Source organism: Lissotriton helveticus, chromosome 4_1 (genome assembly GCF_964261635.1).
Source record: "Lissotriton helveticus chromosome 4_1, aLisHel1.1, whole genome shotgun sequence".
NCBI classification, from domain to species: domain Eukaryota; kingdom Metazoa; phylum Chordata; class Amphibia; order Caudata; family Salamandridae; genus Lissotriton; species Lissotriton helveticus.
Window position 1 is genome coordinate 1,741,004,625 of NC_136063.1, and position 10,330 is coordinate 1,741,014,954.

General features: G+C 46.5%; 1 long non-coding RNA gene across 1 annotated transcript; it reads right to left on the reverse strand.

Moving 5' to 3' along the window:
* Window positions 1-2,455: 2,455 nt before the first annotated feature.
* LOC144827673 (uncharacterized) lies at window positions 2,456-4,074 on the reverse strand. Its single transcript, XR_013610296.1, has 5 exons — window positions 4,046-4,074; window positions 3,809-3,943; window positions 3,417-3,521; window positions 3,103-3,195; window positions 2,456-2,630 (listed from the first exon to the last, which is right to left on the reverse strand). It is a non-coding gene; the product is annotated as an uncharacterized LOC144827673 (long non-coding RNA).
* Between the last annotated feature and the right edge of the window lie 6,256 nt (window positions 4,075-10,330).

Consider the following 10,330-nt stretch of genomic DNA (forward strand, 5'->3'; position numbering starts at 1 on the left):
GGGATATATGCTGCCACACAGGAGGAGCTCAACTACATTACTATCGTGTAATCCAAAGTTCTTCACATAAAACATATTTATTCAACATTTATCTTATTCAGTGGAGAGCCCTGAACAATGTACCGACATTGGAAAGATGAATGTTTATGACGACATGCTAGGATTCCGCCTAGATCCCGGCAGGTCATACACAGATGAAACTGAGCGCTTATTTGTCTCTTGAAATGGTGAAACTGAAAGACGTCACTCTGCGCACAGAGATAAAACAAATAATTATCCCCACTCTTTTCTGCACGAGCATGTTTCAAAAGAAGCTGAACAGTTTCATCTACAGGTTTATTGTGCTAATGAGCCAAGCTGCAATCCGAGAGCTTCTTTTGAAACCTGCTCTTGGAATTTGGAGCGGCACCTTTGATGTGCGCCGGACCCCGGGGGCCGTCTTGGTAGAGAAGGGGCCGAGCTGCTGGAGGCGGGAACCTCACATGATCTGAGGGGACTTGGAGTGGGTGGGTGGGGGGGGGGTCGGAGCCGTGAAATAAAGACGCCTAAACTGTGTGGAGACCTGGCCTTAAACCCCACTGGGAGGCAATATTTTTCTGCATGTTCCTCAGTGCAGTAACCTCTGCTAGCCCTCCTACACCCGTAAACCTCTGGCACAGTTCATGTACACCCGGTTGGCTGCAGGTCACATGGCACCAGGCTAGGTTGCTCCTTTGTGCTGGACATACTGGGAGGAGGCACCCAAGGAGACGAGCCAGCCGCAGTTGTGTGCAATCCCTTCTCGAAGTTGTTGAAAGGCACATTCACCGCAATAAAAGCAGGGGGAAGGAGTAGGTAGCGAAGAAGACGAGCCAGCTGGAGTGTTAAAAGGCACGCTCCTTGAAATAAGAAGCAGGGCGGTGGAGGTGGATGAGTCTGCCCAGGAGACGAGCAAGCTGAAGCACACAGGACAGCTAATATATCGCAATAAATCGCATTTACGGGAGTTTAAGCTATTGGCATTGTAAATGACAATGCCTTCTATTTATGTTTTTAAAACAAAAACAGAAATAAAAGGCATTGTTATTTGCAATGTCAATAGCTCAAACTCATGTGAAAGCAAGACCTATTGCATTGCAAATGCTTGTTTCTACTGCAAGGGCTTTTGGTATTTCCAAGCCTGACCAAGATTTTGGGAAAAGCGGGAGTGGAGGTGAAACTCAGTAATGCTTGTGAAATGACACTTTGAATGTTTATGCATTCATTCTAATGGAGACGACCCCAGGGTTGTTATTGCGGCTACATGGCCAGTGCAGCGTTTTAAATACACTCCAATAAAGAGATTGTAAGGGGTTGGTACTGAGATATGAGCAAGTGACAGTGTTTTCACAGACCACCGATGGGCCGGGACAGGAAACGCCGGTACTGGGCTACGAGGCAAGCGTCACTGTGTACTGGCAAACCTAGGACTCCTGTCCTGCCTGAAAACGGACTGTGAAGGGGTGTTACTGGACAACTAGGCAAGCGGGAAGGTACCCGGCCAGCCCTCTGACCCCCGATGCTCCAGTGCAGGGATGGTAAAGAGTAGTTACCAGGCTCTAAGACAACTGGCACTGCATGCTGCCAACCCCATGGCCTCCAATGCTGCCTGGGCAGGGATGCAGACACGGTAAAGACTGCTCATGGAACCGGCTGGAACGAGCCCAGTCAGAAGAGCCTGTTTTCTTTAATATTACGTGTTTTGCTTTATTTCTTGGCATGACTTTCGACTGGGCTCAAACCAGGTGAGTAAACAGCCGAATCTCTCCAGGGGGGGCTTGAAAGCGCAAACATGCGGCACTGGGGAGGTGAAGACGAAGCCCGGGGCTCCTCGCCCTGCACCCGCCTGGGGGCACTCACGGGTAAATAAACAAGGTCAACAGACGGCAAGGGTGTTAAACGATGGAGAAGATAGCGGCCAAGCAGCTGTGAAAAAATATATTAGCAGGAAACTCGTTTGATGTCCGACCTAAATAATACATTACGACGGGTAAAGAGAAGTCTGTGTGACCCCGAGGGAAGCAGTGCGATTCGAGTCACACGCAGATCTGCAGGAAATTAATGTGCGTAGGGAAGGTGCCAAATAGAGGGATAACAAGACGGAGGGAAGAGAGGGGAGGGGGGAGGAGAAATGCGACACGGCGGGAAGGGGCAGGCAGGATGACTCAGGGGAGGGGGCGGAGCGGGGCAGAGCGGCATGTGGGTGTGAAGAAGCCGGGCCTTTGAAGTGAAGCTAAGCTTCACTTCAAAGGTGTCGGAGGAATGCGGGCGGCTGTGCACGCGCTTTTAAGCTCAATGCACATGCGCATTGAGCTTAAAAGTCACGGGCACTGCAAGGAATCGCCACGATTCCTTGCAAGTTAGATAAAGAGTCGATGAGCCCCTATAGTCTCGCTTGCTCGATGCGCATGCGCATCGACAGGCGAGACCTAAAAAGCGCTGATGCGCGTTTCGGAAGAAGTGTCACTATAAGAGATTCCTTCATCAGGGCGCAAGTAGTTTATTTATAAGTGGCCATCATGCTTCTCCAATTTGTCAAGGGGATGCAAAAGTTTCTTTAAAATTTTCAAATTCCAAAGTTTCTGGGCACACAACAGCATATAGCAGCGTATCTGTGGGCAAAAAATGAACAGTATAAACCAGAGAAATATATATTTAAAACATAGGGGAAAGTGACAGGTCAAGCTTGGAGTGCAAAAAGAGGGCAAAATTCCAATCATACATTAAATACACATATCTTTCGACACAACACTTACTAGCATATCACAATAGATCGAGGTAGGAGTGAGTGAGAAAAAAAATAATCAAGAGAGCCTTATTGCTCTTTTAAATACCAACTAGTGACTCAACAAAAGGGTAGTCTGAGCACATTTTCATCATTTCGCTTTCGCATACCGGAGAAGAGAACCGTGTCTAAGCCTTCTAGACTGGAGACATCAGATTACTCAGAAGTAAGCAGGGCAAGAGGCGAATGAACGGACTCTGGGGACTGGATACAGTCACGTATCTTAAGAATACATCCATGGCTGCTATCTTAAGGAAGTAGGTGAAGAAAGGATCACGCCGGAAATAAAAGGTCCTCACCTATATTTTCACATTGGCATTGAAACAACTGGAAGGCAAAGGTGCGGTAGTCACGACACACGTAAGTTGAGAGCACATGTATGAATGAGGGTACTGTGGAGAAAAAATACAAAGAAATGTGTTTCCATTTCATCTCAACGTATACATAATTAGTTAGCCAGCTGCTAGATCACAATTGTAGTCAGGGTGGATTCCGATGAGGCGTGTATTCACAAGAAGGCTACGAGACACGGAGTTAACCTATGTAATAGTGAGATGCACAACCAGTAGCCCCCACGAAAGTATGTCTCTAATAGCCAGATACACATAATTACCTCCAAGTATTTCGCGTAAATACGGGCGGGCGGGGCAGACCAGTAAAAGTTACATCCACTGCGCCAGGCCAGGTCAAGACAGGAGTAGCGCTAGCAGGAAATATTCTAAAGAAATACAGAGTGCACAGTTTAAGTATCAATTTCTGAAGGAGAAAGACAATGAACAAACACCAAAATTAATTATGGGATCTCTGCAAGGGAAGTGTCTACTCGTAAAAATATGGCAAGGCTCTCAAGAATATTAGATAAACTAGGCCAAGCCAGGTGAAGGCAGAAAATAGCACTATGGGGGTATTTCCTAAAGAAATACAAAGTGCACAGTTTAAGTACCAAAATCTAGAGGAGATTAACGGTAAACAGATTCACTACAGACTCACATAAAAAGAACTTACTCGTGCAAGTCTAATGGAGCTCTCGAGGATATCTTCAAAAGTGTTGCCCTCTGCACCAAAACGGAGCTCTCAAGAATATTAAATCCACTGGGCCAGGTCAAGTAGAGGCAGGTATAGCTCTAAAATGGTATTTTTCTAAAGAAATACAGAGCGCACAGTTTAAGGGCCAAATTCTAACGGAGATTGACGGTGAACAGATTCACTACCGAGATACGGGCTCACATGGAAAGAACTTACTGATGACAATATGGCGGCGATATCTTCGACCTTGATGCCCTCTGCAATAAAACGGAAGGAATGTTCCCGGAAGCCGGACCGGATATAAATAGTGCTGTGATTGAAGGATATACTACACCTGTGTGAAGGCGGTCAAGGTGTACTAGACTGATAACCTCAATCCCGGAAGGTAAAAAAAAAAAAAAAACTCGGGAGAGGGGGAGACGCCATATTTAAAGTATATTTTTGGCAGGCACAAGGTATCCCTTCCAGACGAAAAAAATAGATAGAGGACTGGGGGATGACGACGAATAAATGCCGCACCCGCAATACTAAATCTAAGACATAGAACACCATCCCAGTTAAATAAAAAATAGACCTATACCTATAAAATGCAGAAAGGTAGAAGGATCCCGTATGAGCAAGGTATTGTAGTTCTTGCCGAACCACTATATTTCAATGGAGTAATGGCAGTAGAAAAGGGACTTTTGGGTGCAGCTCAGTCAACCCTAAAGGATTCGTCTAACGATGTGGAAAAGAAAAAAAGGGAAAAAAAGGGGAAGCTGATTAAAGAAAGGGAGGGGGGGTCTCATGAAAATTAATAAACCAAAAACCAAAAAGGTACATGTAGGGTATTTTTACACCTGAAATCGATGAATAAAGGTAAAAAGAAGGGGAATAATTACTGGAGAATTCATAACGAAGTAAGTATTGTGTAAGGACTATAAGAGTTCAAAAATTTATCGAATCGCATTTTCCCATGGAATGGATTCATTTAATCCGGAGACAGCTGTCTACAGAATGAAAATCCAGTAGACTTCCCTTTTACTCCGTAGGGCATCAGTGTTTCCATCTTTCGGACAATGGATACGCTCAAGAATGAGCCATCTAAGGTCTTCAATCTTATGTCCCTTATCTTGCCAATGGGCCACTAGCGGAGCTCCCGGCCGGGAGTTTCTGATACATGATTTATGCTCGGAGAATCGCAGACGAAATTCTCCGCTAGTTTCCCCCACACAGCCCTTCGAACAGGGGCAAGTGAGTAAATACACCACGTTGTTGGTCTTACAGTTGGTCATCTCTTTAAAATTGATGTTCCTTTTACCCCACTTCAGTTCAGGTGTACTGATAACTTGGTCACAGGCGTGGCATCCGCCACATTTGTGACTCCCCGTAATGGGGTTAGTTCCAGAGATGCTTCTTTGAACAGAACCGGTGGGCTCAGGTACCGATGCCCTTACTAAAATGTTTCTTAGGTTCTTATTACGTCGAAACGCAAAAATGGGTTTGTCCAATTTGTCTGAGGTTTTGTCCAGATTGAGGAGATGCCAATGTGAATTAATAACAAACCTTAGTTTGTCATTAAAGTTTGAATGAGTAGAAATCATCACAAGTTTATTGTCATCTTTTTTGTCTTTTGGTTTCAATATACTCTCCCTGTTATAATACTTTGCTCTTTTATATGAGTCTCTTGGGGTAACCTCTGTCTATGAATTTCTTTTTCATGATTCCGGCATGATATTCAAAATTGCTCAATTCAGAACAGTTTCGGCGGAGCCTGAGAAACTGGCTAAAAGGAATGCTGTTTCTCTGGCTCCGCGGGTGGTAGCTGTCATACAAGAGCAAAGTGTTGCGTGCAGAGGGCTCAGTATAGAGAGAAACTTCAATACGGTTGTTATTTTCTAGGATCCAGACGTCCAGGAATTCAATTTTATTCACGCTGATATTAGTACTGAATTTGAGGTGTGGGTCGCAAAGGTTTATCCACAGAATGAACTCATTCAGTTGTTCTGAGGAGCCTTGCCAAATAAAGAAAATATCATCGATATATCTATTATACTGGGTGACATTCTCAAAAAAGGGGGCAAGTTCGTTGTAGATATGTTTTTCCTCGAACATCCCCATATATGCATTGCCTACGTTCGGTGCGCATGCCGCTCCCATGCTAATTCCCAGAGTTTGCTGGTAAATGGTTTTATCAAATTCGAAGAAATTCTCTTTCAAAACTACGGCAAGGCATTTTTCAAAAGGGCACTCCGCACTGTCTAGCATCTTTTTGACTGCAACCAGCGCCCCTTCTTGTGGAATATTCTAATATAGCGCCTCAATGTCCATTGAGACGAGGAGGTCAGTCTGAGGATTAAAGTCTAACCCTTCAATTTTTGAGATCAGGTGCCCTGTGTCACGAACGTACGCAGGGAGGCGGCATATAATAGGAGACAGGCAGGCATCCACAAACTTAGAGAGCGGTTCTGTTAGAGACCCAATGGTAGACACAATGGGTCTAAACGGTGGTTCTGTGAGATTTTTATGTAGTTTGGGGAGTCCGTATAAAACCGGTATTTTGAAAAAGGTTTTATTGAAATAATCGAACTCCTGACTGCAAATGGAGCCTCTGGATAGAGCAGCGTTGGTGATATCAAAGATTTTTTTCATAATTCTTCTCGCCGGGTAATTGGTGACCTTAGTAAAGTTTTCTGGACAGTTGAGCATAGATAGAATGCGCTCCTTGTATGTAGAACTGTCTAGCAAGGCGATGCCCCCTCCCTTATCGCAAGGTTTAACGATAAGAGAGTTGTCAGTCGACAACTTCTTAAGGGCTTGGTACTCATCATTTTTGTCCTTTTGAGTAATGGGAACTTCCCGTTCATGTTGTTATTAGCCTTGACTTCCCTGGTGGGTTGTTCCCCGGTACCCCTTTTCTAGGGTCAGGGTTCCCTTTGTGTTTCATAATTAACCATGTTTCTCTAAGCATGGCTTGACTTTATTACATTTTCATATATTTTTTTAACTAACTTAGGGGCATATTATCAAGCGGGGCGGTAAAAATTATCGCCGTTTTAGCGACAGAAAACTGCTGCTAAAGCGGCGATAATGGGCTTGATAACACGGCCTTGTGAATTTCAATAGAAACCCATGTTCTGGTGTAAACGGCCAGATTTGGCACCGTGTCCGGCCTTAAAGTAAATTGGCAAAAATCCAGCTTATACCCAATGGCGCCGGATACCCCCCTGCCGCTTGACCTAGACCCCTTGATATAACCCCTGACTGCTGCTGTTTATCCATCACCAATACCAGTCATGGATATTTCTACTGGATATTTCTACTATTTCTCTCTCTATATATATATATATATGTATATATATATATATATATATATATATATATATATATATATATATATATATATATATATAGGGAGAGAGAGAGCTACATATTATATGTGTGTACATATTATATATATATATATATATATATACATGCACACATACGCAATTACATTACATACTTACTTACTATGTGTGATAATTGCTGCATGGTTAAGGCATTACGTGATAACGTCTGGGTGGTACAGGTTGTTTCCCATGGAGAAGTCTGTGGCACCCTGTCACCATTAAGGCTAAAGCCTGCCCTGATCATTGTAGTGTCCACCCTAGCCTGAGTACCCACCAATGACTACGCCGCATACAGAGCTTAGTATAGCACATCTTTATTTTTAGGTGTGTGACCGCAAACTCAACATTCTAAACCTGCTCACTTCACTACTCTCTAATGTTTACATCACAGTTCTATGCATTTCATCAGGAGCCACAATGGTTCCATCATTACAAACTCACACAACACTACATCTCCCCCTCTGTTAAATAACAATTACATGTTTTACAAATATATGCAATTGGAGCTCTTCAATGAGTCCTGAATTACTCAGAAGCGGTCGCTCCCCACGCCGCTCCCTGAACTAAAATCGGTATCGTAGCGCTACACTGCTACACTGCCAGACTGCTCATTGGCTTGAAACCACTCTCGCATCGCTCGCACTGCTTACTGCAAGTATTTGGGCATATTGATTGATCGTAGCGCTGTGCTTTTAGACTGCTCATTGTCGCTACTCATTTGTGCATTAATCGCTTTGCCTGCTTGAATTGTTGTGCCTGTTTGTACCGGTGCCACTGCTCATTACATTGCGATTGCCAGGTTGTGCCCCAGTCTCGTTGTGTTTCACTTTTGATTTCGCTGCCATTTTGTTGTTTGTTGTGCCTCCCAGCCCGGCTCTCCACCCCGCTCCCGCCTCCCAGCTGCTTCTCCCTCCCACTAAAGTTAAGGCTCTACCCACTCTCAGAAGCGCTGTGACCGTCCTGAATTACTCAGAAGCGGTCACTCCCCACGCTGCTCCCTGAACTAAAATCGGTATCGTAGCGCTACACTGCTACACTGCCAGACTGCTCATTGGCTTGAAACCACTCTCGCATCGCTCGGACTGCTTACTGCAAGTATTTGGGCATATTGATTGATCGTAGCGCTGTACTGTTAGACTGCTCATTGTCGCTACTCATTTGTGCATTAATCGCTTTGCCTGCTTGAATTGTTGTGCCTGTTTGTACCGGTGCCACTGCTCATTACATTGCGATTGCCAGGTTGTGCCCCAGTCTCGTCGTGTTTCACTTTTGATTTCGCTGCCATTTTGTTGTTTGTTGTGCCTCCCAGCCCGGCTCTCCACCCCGCTCCTGCCTCCCAGCTGCTCCTCCCTCCCACTAAAGTTAAGGCTCTACCCACTCTCGGAAGCGCTGTGACCGTCCTGAATTACTCAGAAGCGGTCGCTCCCCACGCTGCTCCCTGAACTAAAATCGGTATCGTAGCGCTACACTGCTACACTGCCAGACTGCTCATTGGCTTGAAACCACTCTCGCATCGCTCGCACTGCTTACTGCAAGTATTTGGGCATATTGATTGATCGTAGCGCTGTACTGTTAGACTGCTCATTGTCGCTACTCATTTGTGCATTAATCGCTTTGCCTGCTTGAATTGTTGTGCCTTTTTGTACCGGTGCCACTGCTCATTACATTGCGATTGCCAGGTTGTGCCCCAGTCTCGTCGTGTTTCACTTTTGATTTCGCTGCCATTTTGTTGTTTGTTGTGCCTCCCAGCCCGGCTCTCCACCCCGCTCCCGCCTCCCAGCTGCTCCTCCCTCGCTCTGCCCCCCCCCACTCTCCACTTATGACAGTCACTGTTGCGCGCAGCGGACACGCCCCATGCGCGCCGAAGGTGCACCAAAGGTAAGCCCGTCTGCGCCCGTCCGCACCTGTACCACGCCCAGCGCCAGACCCCCTGGCCCCCGCAAAATCCACTCCGCCCGCATAACGTACGACGCCGCAACCCTCTCAGCCCTTAACCCCGGCCGACCACCAAACTGCTACCAAGCCGTCCCAGGACACACCCATGGACCCTTCACCTGCCACTCCTGCAAGTTCGACTGCATCAAGACCCACACCAAATCCACTAACTCCAAACAGAGCTCCGACACTAACCACCTGAAGTGCATCCTGCTCAACACCCGCTCGGTCCACAGACACGCCATTGAACTCTGGAACCTACTCGACACCACATCGCCGGACGTCGCCTTTCTTACTGAAACCTGGATGAACGCCTCATCAACGCCCGACATCGCCATAGCCATCCCTGACGGCTACAAGATTATCCGTAAGGACCGCATCAACCAAATAGGAGGAGGCATCGCCATTGTCCATAAGAACACCATCCGCATCACGACCAGTTCCGACGATCACCTCGCAGCCGCCGAACACCTTCACTTCCAGATCCACACCGACCCCAAGACCACACTCAGAGGCACCCACATCTACAGGCCACCAGGACCCCGCACAGAATTCAGTGAAGACATCACCAAATTCATCAGCCCACACGCCCTCCCCTCCGAGGTCTACATTCTACTGGGAGACCTCAACTTCCACCTGGAAAAGAACAACGACAGCAACACCACAACCCTTCTGGACAACCTCGCCAATCTCGGACTCAAACAACTAGTAAACACCCCCACCCACTACACCGGACACACGCTCGACCCAATCTTCACCTCCAGCAAGCACATCTCCCTCAATCACACCACAGCTCTCCATTAGACAGACCACAGCTGCGTTCACTTCAACTACAAAAAGACTGCAACACACAACCACCCACAACCAATTCCCCGCAGAAACTGGAACAAAATCACCACCGACCAGCTCTTCACATCGCTTCACCAAAACCCTCCTGCAAAATCATCGGACCCAAACCTTGCAGCCACCAACCTCACACAATGGATCACCCACAGCGCTGACGAATTAGCACCCTTGAAAAAACATCAAAGCAAGCAAGGCAGCAAAAAAGCCCCCTGGTTCAATGATGACCTTAAGAAATCCAAGAAGATCTGTCGCACCCTCGAGAAAGCCTGGAGAAAAAACCCAACCACTGACAACCTGGCCACCTTCAAGAACGCCACCCGCAAACACCACCAACTGATCCGATCCACCA